Genomic DNA, 14,880 nt, shown 5'->3' with positions numbered 1-14,880 from the left:
GTCATAAATCATGTCAACAACACCTTACTCTGAGCTTGGGTGCCTGGGAGGAGAAGGAGGATCATGCCGCAACTCCAAGACAAACAAATACAGGATCACACGAGGGTTATAGATTTGCTATAACGGCAGTGTCAAGGGGAGCCGGTCGACCGAGCGGACAGCACGCGGGACTTGTGATCCTGTGGTCCTGGTTTCGATCCCAGGCGCCGGTGAGAAACAATGGGCAGAGTTTCTTTCACCCTATGCCCCTGTTACCTAGCAGTAAAATAGGTACCTGGGTGTTAGTCAGCTGTCACGGGCTGCTTCCTGGGGGTGGAGGCCTGGTCGAGGACCGGGCCGCGGGGACACTAAAGCCCCGAAATCATCTCAAGATAACCTTAAGATAACCTCATAACCTGCGCGGTCTGTCAGCAGGAAGGTCCTGGCCTCGCTCACAGACGTTGTTGTTGTTCAATATTCAGCCACACGGAACAAAAAGTTCCAAGCAGCACTTTGGTGAGCCCGTAGTGGACTTACAAACCTGTGTTGGTTGGCACTGTAAAAGCACAATAATCACCTGTGGTCGAGTGCTCAATATATGTACTGTAGATTCTCTAACCCCCGTGTGTGTGTGTGTGTGTGTGTGTGTGTGTGTGTGTGTGTGTGTGTGTGTGTGTGTGTGTGTGTGTACTCACCTAGTTGTGTTTGCGGGGGTTGAGATCTGGCTCTTTGGTCCCGCCTCTCAACGGCGGGACCAAACGTGTGTGTGTGTGTGTGTGTGTGTGTGTGTGTGTGTGTGTGTGTGTGTGTGTGTGTGTGTGTGTGTGTGTGTGTGTGTGTGTGTGTGTGTGTGTCTCCTCTTAAAAATAACGTCGCTTTTCGCTCGTATGCGCGCTATGGCCAAAAATGGACGTAATTTGAAATGAAATCACCTCTCGAAAGTGACGTACTGTCCCGTTTTCTGTTTGAGTCCTCTGGCATACTCGGTTAGGTTAGGAGAGGAAACTTAGCCACGTCTCTTGTACCAAACAAACCTATATTCTTCGATGAAAATTAATTAACATCATTTTCCCAACCAGGTCTGAGAAGTTTTGGCTAGCTGGTCGTTTCCTTCAAGTTAGTCTTGCAGTTCCTTCACAACGACACAATGATTACCGTCAATAAAAACAAGGAACAGGACTAACTAAGTTACTAAGTTAGTCGCACTCAGGACTGAGTGCGACTAACTTAAGTATTCCCGCCCCTGCTCCAGGTCCCAGCCTAATTCACACAAAATAAATGAGTAATTTTACGGACACAAATTCCTATACAATAACATAATAACACGAACAGCAGCCAGTGACCAACAAAAGTCCTTAACAATAAATAATTTTGTAGATTCCCAACGAACAATGTATACCAAATTAGTATACAGAACATATAGTATAAATTCTATAAAACATATCAAGTTCAGGAACAGCTTCAAATGTACATGTGATAGTCCTGTAGGCTCAGGGACCTGTACACCTGTTTAATGGGGGGTTGAGAGGCGGGACCATAGAGCCGAAGCTCAATCCTCGCAAGTGCAATTAGGTGAGTGCATCTTATCCTAGAGTAGACCTCGAAAATGTAATCACACACTAGCCACACCCACACCCGACCACACACACACTAGCCACACCCACACCCGACCACACACACACTAGCCACACCCACACCCGACCACACACACACTAGCCACACCCACACTCGGCCACACACACACTAGCCACACACACCCGACCACACATACACTAGCCACACCCACACCCGACCACACACACACTAGCCACACCCACACCCGACCACACACACACTAGCCACACCCACACCCGACCACACACACACTAGCCACACCCACACCCGACCACACATACACTAGCCACACCCACACCCGACCACACACACACTAGCCACACCCGACCACACACACACTAGCCACACCCACACCCGACCACACACACACTAGCCACACCCACACCCGACCACACCCACACTAGCCACACCCGACCACACATACACTAGCCACACCCACACCCGACCACACACACACTAGCCACACCCGACCACACACACACTAGCCACACCCGACCACACACACACTAGCCACACCCACACCCGACCACACACACACTAGCCACACCCACACCCGACCACACACACACTAGCCACACCCACACCCGACCACACACACACTAGCCACACCCACACCCGACCACACACACACTAGCCACACCCACACCCGACCACACACACACTAGCCACACCCGACCACACACACACTAGCCACACCCACACCCGACCACACACACACTAGCCACACCCACACCCGACCACACACACACTAGCCACACCCACAGGACTTACTGGTGACTCATAATATTAAGCGCTGCCATTCTTTCCCTGAGAGCCCTAAACTGTCTTACCAGCAGGGGACCCTGACTTGGGGGGGGGGGGTCCTTGACCTTGGGGGTTCCTTGACCCACCTTGAGGTTACCTTGAGGTGTTTCCGGGGCTTAGCGTCCACGCGGCCGGGTCGTCGACCAGGCCTCCTCGTTACTGGACTGGTCAATCAGGCTGTTGGACGCGGCTGCTCGAAGCCTGACGTATGAATCACAGCCTGGTTGATCAAGCAAAATTCTCCGCCCCCGGGTGGGCTCGAACCACCAACCTTTCGGTTAACAGCCGAACGCGCTAACCAATTGTGCCACGGAGGCTTGGAGATTTCCTTGACTTGGGAGGTTCTTAGACCTGCGAGTTCCTTGATGTGTGTGTTTCTTGACCTGAGAGGGAGTGAGAGGGGGGAAGAGGGATGGATGAAGGTAACAGGAAGGAATGTAGAGTGAGGGGCAATTGCGATCAAGGGCAATACATTCCTCCACTTGAGTGCGACTCGTGAGGCAGCACTCAAGAAGGAGGGCAAGGATAGGCAGGGTGGTTCTGGTTATCTTGAGGTTATCTTGAGATGATTTCGGGGCTTTTTAGTGTCCCCGCGGCCCGGTCCTCGACCAGGCCTCCACCTCCAGGAAGCAGCCCGTGACAGCTGACTAGCACCCAGGTACCTATTTTACTGCTAGGTAACAGGGGCATAGGGTGAAAGAAACTCTACCCATTGTTTCTCGCCGGCGCCTGGGATCGAACCCAGGACCACAGGATCACAAGTCCAGCGTGCTGTCCGCTCGGCTCCCCTGGTGGTGGGAAAGTATTCCTGACTCTCCACGTGTTAGTGATGACCTATGATGACCCACGGTGTCTTGACCCCTCGCCTCACAACACTCCACCCACCTTCTCGACCACCCACTCTACACCCAGTGTACAGTGGGTGGTGAAGTACACCTGTACACTGGGAGTACAAGGCGCACCACTAGGTGAGAACACTGCCATTTCTCCCACCTACATCCATCAAACACACTTGAGAGGTGTTACCCCAACGTCACTTCACAGAAGGGCAGCTGAGCGTAGATAGAAGACAGACTAAGAGTGTTCCTTTTTTTTCCACTGGTAATCCCTGTGGTCCGGTTGAGGCGTGAAGTCCTGTCTATCTGTTTTATTTCCTCCAGCTAGAGACGTCGAGCCGAGAATGTAAACAGGACCCACAGGTCGATGAATATATGTTATATTAAGCCAACGAAATCATCATTTATCAACCAATCTAACGGTAACTCATCACTGCGTCGCCGCCCCTGTTCACCAGCCGCCGTCACAAGCAGCACCAACAACAGCATATTCAGCATCAACAGAAGAAACAAAATAAACAAGAGCATCACCTCGTTCAGTCATGTGGACGATGTTGGCACAGCAGAGTGAGCGACGCAGCAGAACCCCAGCGGCCAGCACACACAAGTTACAAAGGTACAAGCAGACGATACAAACCTATAACAGTTACAGGAATTACAGGACATGCACAGGAATTTTGCAAGCCTATAATTACAAAGGTGCACGCCGGAGACAATTGAAGCTCTCAGGAGTTACAAAGGTGCACGCAGGAGACAATTCAAGCTCCCAGGAGTTACAAAGGTGAACACCGGAGACAATTCAAGCTCTAAGGAGTTACAAAGGTACACACCGGAGACAATTCAAGCTCTCAGGAGTTACAAAGGTGTACACCGGAGACAATTCAAGCTCCCAGGAGTTACAAAGGTACACGCCAGAGACAATTCAAGCTCTCAGGAGTTACAAAGGTGTACACCGGAGACAATTCAAGCTCCCAGGAGTTACAAACGTACACGCCAGAGATGGCAGGATGCTCCACACTTACAAAGGCCCGCACTACAAGCACACACAGGCTGGGGTAGCCGTGCTGGTGGCCCTCTATCACCCTGGCCGCCACCAGTGATTCATCAGTGACACTCGTTATAATATATAACTGAAGAACAGACCAATCATTCATGCCTCTCTGAGACACCATTGGAACAGTGACAATCTGCTCTCAGTATATATATACAAATCATCCCGGGGACTTGACCGAGAAACGTCCCGGAGATAGATAAATACGATATAACATCCCGCCCGTCTTCGTCTCTCTAGGGGAAGTAACGAAGTATTGAAAGGCAAATGGACGTGCATCAGAGAGGTTGAGGAAGGATTCCCGAGGTAAACCACTGCACCGTGACATGTTCGTTTGTTGGGGAGTACCCAGAATGTAAGTTCGAATCCTCGTCACGGCTCTTGCTGATTTTTTCATCATTGTTGTGGAAGCGATATTATATCTCTATTATATATATATAATATATAATGCAGATGTGGAGAATTTATGTACTTGGATAGCTCTCCTGTACAGGGTAATTGTGTCAAGAGAGATGTTATGACATTCTATCATAGATTTTTCATTTTGTCTCGAAGAGTGAGTTTATTGGGCAGCGCCACTCATCCTGTGAGTGGACACACCGCCATAGTGACAGTATTGGGCAGCGTCACTCATCCTGTGAGTGAACACACCGCCATAGTGACAGTATTGGGCAGCGCCACTCATCCTGTGAGTGAACACACCGCCATAGTGACAGTATTGGGCAGCGCCACTCATCCTGTGAGTGAACACACCGCCATAGTGACAGTATTGGGCAGCGCCACCCATCCTGTGAGTGAACACACCGCCACAGCAGCATGTACAACACTCCCCCTCTCCACCCTACCCATCCCAGCAAGAGCAAGAACCCCGCTGGGTTGGGCATCCTGTCACTTGTACCCAGACGCAGCTGGGACCTCCTAAACCAACCAGCCCGTCATGTGCACAAGACTTTTACTGCAGTGACGCGAAATGTGAAGCACAAACCTGCCTCACCATAAGGAAAATATACACCATATTCCACACTATTTTGGCTAATATATAACTCTATAAATATGATAAAGGTACACCCAGGAGACTATCCAGTGGGGCTCTAAAAACGGATAGTTACCGTAGAGCCTTGACTAGTCAACTCAGGCTTAGTTACTCGTATCCAAGCCACTAATCTCATCATCCTCACACTATTCGGCTGTTTATTCCTTGAGTTTAATTTACTCATAAGTGAGTAAATTAAACGTTGGTGAGTCATCCATAGCTTGCGCACTCACTCGATGAGTGAAGTGGTGGATGGTTGAGTCTGGTGCTGAGTCACTCCAGAGTGTTCCACTCACTGGTGAGTTATTCTAATGAGGATAATGAGAACATGATAGCCTGAATAGTGAGGATAATGAGAGCATGATATCCTCAAGAGTGAGGGACTAACGACAGTATGATTGCCTCAATAATGATGATAACGAGAGCATGATAGCCTCAACGATGAAGATAATGAGAGCATGATAGCTTCAACATTGAGGATAACGAGAGCATGATATCCTCAATAATGAGGGTCAATGGCAGAATGAATGCCTCAATAACAAAGAAACGAGAGAGAGAGAGAGAGAGAGAGAGAGAGAGAGAGAGAGAGAGAGAGAGAGAGAGAGAGAGAGAGAGAGAGAGAGAGAGAGAGAGAGAGAGAGAGAGAGAGAAAGAGAGAGAGAGAGAGAGAGAGAGAGAGAGAGAGAGAGAGAGAGAGAGAGAGAGAGAGAGAGAGAGAGAGAGAGAGAGAGAGAGAGAGAGAGAGAGAGACACACACACACACACACACACAACAAAGCTACACCATGTGGTAAGGCCGGTACACCGTGGAGGTCACACTGTGTGCTAAATGGATAACCACACATTTTAAGAACGTTTGGCTAGGCTAGGCTCCAAAACCAGCTAGCATCCCCCCCCCCTCCAGGGCCACCATACACCCCTCAAGTTACTTTAACTAAGATTACCAGCAAAGTCACCCCATTCACGGCTCTTAACCCCATTATATGTGACGAGCTTACAGCCCCATTATAAACTACCAGCTTAAAGCCCAATTATCTGCTACAAGCTTAAAGCAGGTGGTTGTTTGCTGCTTTGATGCAGGTGTCTGCTGGCTCGCCACAGGTGTCTGCTGGCTCGCCACATGTGTCTACTGACTCAAAGCAGGTGTCTGCTGGCTCGCCACATGTGTCTACTGACTCAAAGCAGGTGTCTGCTGGCTCGCCACATGTGTCTACTGACTCAAAGCAGGTGTCTGCTGGCTCGCCACATGTGTCTACTGACTCAAAGCAGGTGTCTGCTGGCTCGCCACAGGTGTCTACTGACTCGAAGCAGGTGTCTGCTGGCTCGCCACAGGTGTCTACTGACTCAAAGCAGGTGTCTGCTGGCCCGCCACACGTGTCTGCTGGCTTGACGCGTCCTCACACAGCTCTTGACTTAGACAATTTACTCTTGAGAGCTACGGTGCCATCATGTCATTTAGGGGTGTTATGTCTTGAGGCGCAAGTAGGCTCCTCCCAGGCGCTTGCCTGTCTTAGCTCTTTTATTTGACTTCTATCAACTTTAACTTTCTTTGACTTTATCGACATCGTGTGTGTACGTCTTATCTTCACTTGGCTTTATGGCGTTTGAATATACATTTGTCTGTCTCCCTTCATTCTCTTTCTGTATTGATTTTAATCTTGCCTATTTCAATATTTCATATTCAAGAGTGCCTATTTTAATATTGCATGTCCAAGAGTGCCTATTTTAATATTGCATGTCCAAGAGTGCCTATTTTAATATTGCATATCCAAAAGTGCCTATTTTAATATTGCATGTCCAAAAGTGCCTATTTTAATATTGCATGTCCAAAAGTGCCTATTTTAATATTGCATGTCCAAGAGTGCCTATTTTAATATTGCATGTCCAAGAGTGCCTATTTTAATATTGCATGTCCAAGAGTGCCTATTTTAATATTGCATATCCAAGAGTGCCTATTTTAATATTGCATATCCACGAGTGCCTATTTTAATCTTGCCTATTTAATATTATTCAAGAGTGCCTATTTTAATCTTGCCTATTTTAATATTGCATATCCAAGAGTGCCTATTTTAATATTGCATATCCAAGAGTGCCTATTTTAATATTACACGTTTAAGAGTGCCTATTTTAAGCTCACTTGGTATGTATAGAGCCGTGTTAGAGTCCCCAGCAGAGCCCCCTAGAGCCTCCCGGTACCAATTACAGCATCAGTGTCCCAGCTCTACTGCCATGATGGCGTCACAAGGGGTAACATAATGCTATTCATCCCACAAAGTATATTAAGTAAAAACTTCTGCTGTTTATATTAATTATACAATGCATTTTTCTCACTGTGAGGAATTTATGACTTTAATGTATAATGAATAGTGTCATATGGCTTTTTTGATGTGTAAAATTTTGTTTATAATGAAAGTAATCTGAGTTACGTAATAGACAAAAGGAATAGTAATATCGAGGCTTGACTTCACCCCTTGATTTCACCCCCTTTGGCCCCATTACCCACCCTTTTACCCATCACCCTTACCCCAAAATGTCCATCAAAGCTCCCTGCATGATGGAGCTTTTCATTTTCTCACATTATGGGTATAAAACACCCACACGAAACCATTAAAACTGACTCAACAAAGCTACTAACTTACCCAAGGCAGAAAGCGGGTCATAACTACATGCCCACGTAAACAAACCCATTGTGACTACAGCCAAACACGGGGAGGAAGTCCATACTATGGCCACAGGTGGTCAGTGGGTTGAGAGCGAGCATTTGTGGAGCATTTGTGGAGCATTTGTGGAGCATTTGTGGAGGTTAGCCTGGCTGGCTGTTGTGCTACTGTAGCCATAGTTAAAGCAGGGGTGCATACACACCTGCAGCTATACACACCTGCAGATATACACACCTGCAGATATACACACCTGCAGATATACACCCCCTGCAGCCATACACACCTGCAGATATACCCCCCTGCAGCCATACACACCTGCAGATATACACCCCTGCAGCCATACACACCTGCAGCCATACACCCCTGCAGCTATACACACCTGCATATACAGCCTCTGGACACTCTACAGGTCCTATATACAGCCTCTGGACATTCTACAGGTCCTATATACAGCCTCTGGACACTCTACAGGTCCTATATACAGCCTCTGGACACTCTACAGGTCCTATATACAGCCTCTGGACACTCTACAGGTCCTATATACAGCCTCTGGACACTCTACAGGTCCTATATACAGCCTCTGGACACTACAGGTCCTATATACAGCCTCTGGACACTCTACAGGTCCTATATACAGCCTCTGGACACTCTACAGGTCCTATATACAGCCTCTGGACACTCTACAGGTTCTATATACAGCCTCTGGACACTCTACAGGTCCTATATACAGCCTCTGGACACTCTACAGGTCCTATATACAGCCTCTGGACACTCTACAGGTCCTATATACAGCCTCTGGACACTCTACAGGTCCTATATACAGCCTCTGGTCACTCTACAGGTCCTATATACAGCCTCTGGACACTCTACAGGTCCTATATACAGCCTCTGGTCACTCTACAGGTCCTATACAGCCTCTGGACACTCTACAGGTCCTATATACAGCCTCTGGACACTCTACAGGTCCTATATACAGCCTCTGGACACTCTACAGGTCCTATATACAGCCTCTGGTCACTCTACAGGTCCTATATACAGCCTCTGGACACTCTACAGGTCCTATATACAGCCTCTGGACACTCTACAGGTCCTATATACAGCCTCTGGTCACTCTACAGGTCCTATACAGCCTCTGGACACTCTACAGGTCCTATATACAGCCTCTGGACACTCTACAGGTCCTATATACAGCCTCTGGACACTCTACAGGTCCTATATACAGCCTCTGGACACTCTACAGGTCCTATATACAGCCTCTGGACACTCTACAGGTCCTATATACAGCCTCTGGACACTCTACAGGTCCTATATACAGCCTCTGGACACTCTACAGGTCCTATATACAGCCTCTGGACACTCTACAGGTTCTATACAGCCTCTGGACACTCTACAGGTCCTATATACAGCCTCTGGTCACTCTACAGGTCCTATACAGCCTCTGGACACTCTACAGGTCCTATATACAGCCTCTGGACACTCTACAGGTCCTATATACAGCCTCTGGTCACTCTACAGGTCCTATACAGCCTCTGGACACTCTACAGGTCCTATATACAGCCTCTGGACACTCTACAGGTCCTATATACAGCCTCTGGACACTCTACAGGTCCTATATACAGCCTCTGGACACTCTACAGGTCCTATATACAGCCTCTGGACACTCTACAGGTCCTATATACAGCCTCTGGTCACTCTACAGGTCCTATACAGCCTCTGGACACTCTACAGGTCCTATATACAGCCTCTGGACACTCTACAGGTCCTATATACAGCCTCTGGACACTCTACAGGTTCTATACAGCCTCTGGACACTTTACAGGTCCTATATACAGCCTCTGGTCACTCTACAGGTCCTATATACAGCCTCTGGACACTCTACAGGTCCTATATACAGCCTCTGGTCACTCTACAGGTCCTATATACAGCCTCTGGACACTCTACAGGTCCTATATACAGCCTCTGGATACTCTACAGGTCCTATATACAGCCTCTGGACACTCTACAGGTTCTATAGAGCCTCTGGACACTCTACAGGTCCTATATACAGCCTCTGGACACTCTACAGGTCCTATATACAGCCTCTGGACACTCTACAGGTCCTATATACAGCCTCTGGACACTCTACAGGTCCTATATACAGCCTCTGGTCACTCTACAGGTCCTATATACAGCCTCTGGACACTCTACAGGTCCTATATACAGCCTCTGGACACTCTACAGGTCCTATATACAGCCTCTGGACACTCTACAGGTCCTATATAAAGCCTCAAACACTCTACAGGTCCTATATACAGCCTCTGGTCACTCTACAGGTCCTATATAAAGCCTCTGGACACTCTACAGGTCCTATATACAGCCTCTGGTCACTCTACAGGTCCTATATACAGCCTCTGGTCACTCTACAGGTCCTATATACAGCCTCTGGACACTCTACAGGTCCTATATACAGCCTCTGGACACTCTACAGGTCCTATATACAGCCTCTGGACACTCTACAGGTCCTATATACAGCCTCTGGACACTCTACAGGTCCTATATACAGCCTCTGGACACTCTACAGGTCCTATATACAGCCTCTGGACACTCTACAGGTCCTATATACAGCCTCTGGACACTCTACAGGTCCTATATACAGCCTCTGGACACTCTACAGGTCCTATATACAGCCTCTGGACACTCTACAGGTCCTATATACAGCCTCTGGACACTCTACAGGTCCTATATACAGCCTCTGGTCACTCTACAGGTCCTATATAAAGCCTCTGGACACTCTACAGGTCCTATATACAGCCTCTGGTCACTCTACAGGTCCTATATACAGCCTCTGGTCACTCTACAGGTCCTATATACAGCCTCTGGTCACTCTACAGGTCCTATATACAGCCTCTGGACACTCTACAGGTCCTATATACAGCCTCTGGACACTCTACAGGTCCTATATACAGCCTCTGGACACTCTACAGGTCCTATATACAGCCTCTGGACACTCTACAGGTCCTATATACAGCCTCTGGACACTCTACAGGTCCTATATACAGCCTCTGGACACTCTACAGGTCCTATATACAGCCTCTGGACACTCTACAGGTCCTATATACAGCCTCTGGACACTCTACAGGTCCTATATACAGCCTCTGGACACTCTACAGGTCCTATATACAGCCTCTGGACACTCTACAGGTCCTATATAAAGCCTCTGGACACTCTACAGGTTCTATAGAGCCTCTGGACACTCTACAGGTCCTATATACAGCCTCTGGACACTCTACAGGTCCTATATACAGCCTCTGGTCACTCTACAGGTCCTATATACAGCCTCTGGACACTACAGGTCCTATATACAGCCTCTGGACACTCTACAGGTCCTATATACAGCCTCTGGTCACTCTACAGGTCCTATATACAGCCTCTGGTCACTCTACAGGTCCTATATACAGCCTCTGGACACTCTACAGGTCCTATATACAGCCTCTGGACACTCTACAGGTCCTATATACAGCCTCTGGTCACTCTACAGGTCCTATACAACAAGAAATGTCAGATCATATCAAAACAAACAATGCAAACAATAGATTGAAAGAGAAAAAACACACAATATAACGATTTATTTTGTATTTGCCTTGCTCTCGTGTTCGTACCTTTGCGTGCGCGCGAGAGCACTCGAGTGCACACAAGATGCTAACACGACTAGACTGGTAAATCTCTGTACTATAACAGAAGCCAGAGTGCCTTCAAGGCCGCCTCGAATTTCATCTTTCCCACACATATAGTAACACCACACAGCCTCCTTGACGTCTCCTCCCTTCCATTACTTCCCCCATTTGTCAATGGGTATGTAATGGTCCTCTACAGTCCTCTACAGCCTCCTGCTACTGTAGCCATACCTAAAGGCTACGTACCTAAAGGATACAGTGCAGAAATCCACTGTATCAAATCAGTGGATCCTTAAATACAATTTCCTAGTTTCTCCTTGTCACAAGAGACTCGTGTATTGGGTTTGTCAATAGTGCTCAGAGCAGGCTACTTTAATGGCCTGAATGTCTAGGCATACTAGACATTCATTACTCATTAAGTATAAACTGGATCATGAGTTTATACTCATTAAGTATAAACTGGATCATGAGTTTATACTCATTAAGTATAAACTCTGACCCAGATGTGATGCTGGTGGAATATGGAGAAACCCGGGTGTGAGATGTGGGGGAGGTGTCGAGGAGGATGTGAGGGAGACATGGCGGCTACTGGCCATCTTCAGCCACTGTGTTGGTGAGTTAAGGATGTGGCCTCAAGTGCCAATGGCTCCCTGAGTCATACCTGTGGTGGCACTGTCACCCACGGTGGGGTGGCACTGTCACCCACGGTGGGGTGGCACTGTCACCCACGGTGGGGTGGCACTGTCACCCACGGTGGGGTGGCACTGTCACCCACGGTGGGGTGGCACTGTCACCCACGGTGGGGTGGCACTGTCACCCCCGGTGGGGTGGCACTGTCACCCACGGTGCTTGACAGCCAGTAGGCTGGAGGTGGGGGGGGAGATGAGAAAGTGAATGAGAATGAAAGAGAGAGAAAGAGAGATAGAGAAAAGGAGACATAAAGGGACAGCGAAAAAAATAGAGAAAGAGAAAGAAAAAAAAGGGGAGGATAGAAAGAGAGAAGGAAAGATAAGGAAAGATAAAGAGTGAGAAAGAATAATAGAATGAAAGAGTGGAAAAAGAAAGAGAGACAGATAGACAGAAACAGACATGAAACGAGAGAGAGACAGATAGAGTGAAAAAGAGTTAGGGGTAACAGAGACAGACAGAGAGACAGTGCTGTCCGGCTGAAGAATTTCCACTTGAACAGATCAATTTCAGCAAGAGAGGTATCGTGTTCTGACAGCAGCACCCGGCCTTGAGGGCGGGTGGTCACTCTCACCCCATCACTCGCCTCAACCACCCACAATAACACAGCGGCTTCAATAGTGGTCACAAGCCTCGTGACCAACAATATACTTTGTATATATAACAAACAATACAGTATAATATTATGTAGCGAGTTTGCTACCTTGTCATTTCTCCTAAGAATAGTATATGTACTAAGAATATTGTGTGTGTGTGTGTGTGTGTGTGTGTGTGTGTGTGTGTGGGTGTGTGTGTGTGTGTGTGTGTGTGTGTGTGTGTGTGTGTGTGTGTGTGTGTGTGTGTGTGTGTGGGTGTGTGTGTGTGTGTGTGGGTGTGTGTACTCATCTACTTGTGCTTGCGGGGGTTGAGCTTTGGCTCTTTGGTCCCGCCTCTCAACTGTCAATCAACTGGTGTACAGATTCCTGAGCCTACTGGGCTCTATCATATCTACATTTGAAACTGTGTATGGAGTCAGCCTCCACCACATCACTGCCTAATGCATTCCATTTGTTAACTACTCTGACACTGAAAAAGTTCCTTCTAATGTCTCTGTGGCTCATTTGGGTACTCAGGTTCCACCTGTGTTCCCTTGTTCGTGTACCATCCGTGTTAAATAATCCATGCTTGTCCACCCTGTCAATTCCCTGAGAATTTTTTATGTGCGGAACATGTCTCCCCGAGCTCTTCTGTCTTCCAGCGACGTTCCAGTGCAGTGTGTGTGTGTGTGTGTGTGTGTGTGTGTGTGTGTGTGTGTGTGTGTGTGTGTGTGTGTGTGTGTGTGTGTGTGTGTGTGTGTGTGTGTGGGTGTGTGTGTAAGCCTGGCCAAGGTGGTGACCTATGCAAGAGTCACAAGGAACTTCACCCCTGGTGTAGGCGTCATATCACTCTCGTCAAAACATTACCCCGTCTGGCTGGCTTGTTCATCCCAGCACCTTGGAGCACCTCCCCTGCACCACCACCTCCCTCACCACCATCACCACCACCACCACAACCACCGTCAACAGCACCAAGTGTAAGGTAATGAAAAGGGGAAAGTGAGAAAGCCGACCAAAAGGCAACTACAGGAATCTGAGAGAGAGAGAGACAAGGATTTTGGAGTGGATATAACTGAAGAGACACACACAAACAGGGTAACATCAGCAGCATATGGGACGATGGCAAGCGACGTTCTAACCATCGACGTTTTAATACCGTCGTTTAGAACTAGCAGCATATGGGAACGTCGCTTACAAACCTAAATCAGGACTCTTTTTCAAGATAATGTATAGAGTATATGTTAGAGCAATACTGGAATATACAGCACCAGCCTGGAAGCCACACCTTGTGAAGCTTGACAAATTTAAAAAGTAAAAACGTTTCGAACAAGACTGGTGCTGACCAGACCACACACTAGAAGGTGAAGGGACGAAGATGTTTCGGTCCGTCCTGGACCATTCTCAAGTCGATTGGGAATGGTCCAGGACGGACCGAAACGTCGTCGTCCCATCACCTTCTATTTTTTTATTATTATTATTTTCTACCACAGACGTGGCCACATATTTACAATGCTAACCAGCATATATACATTTTCTTCTGTCCTCCATGGACAGGGTTCTAGTGTGTGGTCTGCTCAACATACTTCAGCCACGTTATTGTGACTCATCGTCTGCAAGACTGGTGCCAGAACTAAGAGGATTAAGCTATGAAGAAAGGTGAAGAAAATTAGAGCTCACCATCCTGAAGGAGATAAGGAAACAGAGGGGGACATGATTACAACATACCGGATACTGTGGGGAACTAACAAGGTAAAACAACGAAAGTCTTTTTAAACTGAGAGAATATAGGACAACAGGTCATAGATTGAAGCTCTCTGACTAGCTGACATTATAATAAAGGGTGTGTAGGATAGATGTAATTAATGCAATAATCTCCGCTGAGGTCTAATAAAGACCCTTTGAGCCTTTTGTAATCTTTTTTTAATCCATAATCATCCTGTAATCGCTACCTCTCATAGGACAACCCGTTCTCGCACTTGCTCATAGTC

At 47.6% G+C, this 14,880-nt stretch overlaps 1 protein-coding gene and 1 non-coding gene across 2 annotated transcripts in view; both read right to left on the bottom strand.

The window, feature by feature from the left end:
• The window catches only part of LOC123747075 (vitellogenin receptor), a 222,334-nt gene that overhangs the window by 177,679 nt on the left and 29,775 nt on the right, over positions 1-14,880 (bottom strand). The window lies entirely within an intron of this gene.
• On the bottom strand, positions 2,641-2,714 carry TRNAN-GUU (transfer RNA asparagine (anticodon GUU)). Its single transcript has one exon. It is a non-coding gene; the product is annotated as a tRNA-Asn (tRNA).

This window comes from Procambarus clarkii, chromosome 87 (assembly GCF_040958095.1).
Source record: "Procambarus clarkii isolate CNS0578487 chromosome 87, FALCON_Pclarkii_2.0, whole genome shotgun sequence".
Lineage (NCBI taxonomy): Eukaryota > Metazoa > Arthropoda > Malacostraca > Decapoda > Cambaridae > Procambarus > Procambarus clarkii.
This window is presented reverse-complemented; position numbering and strand designations above follow the sequence as displayed.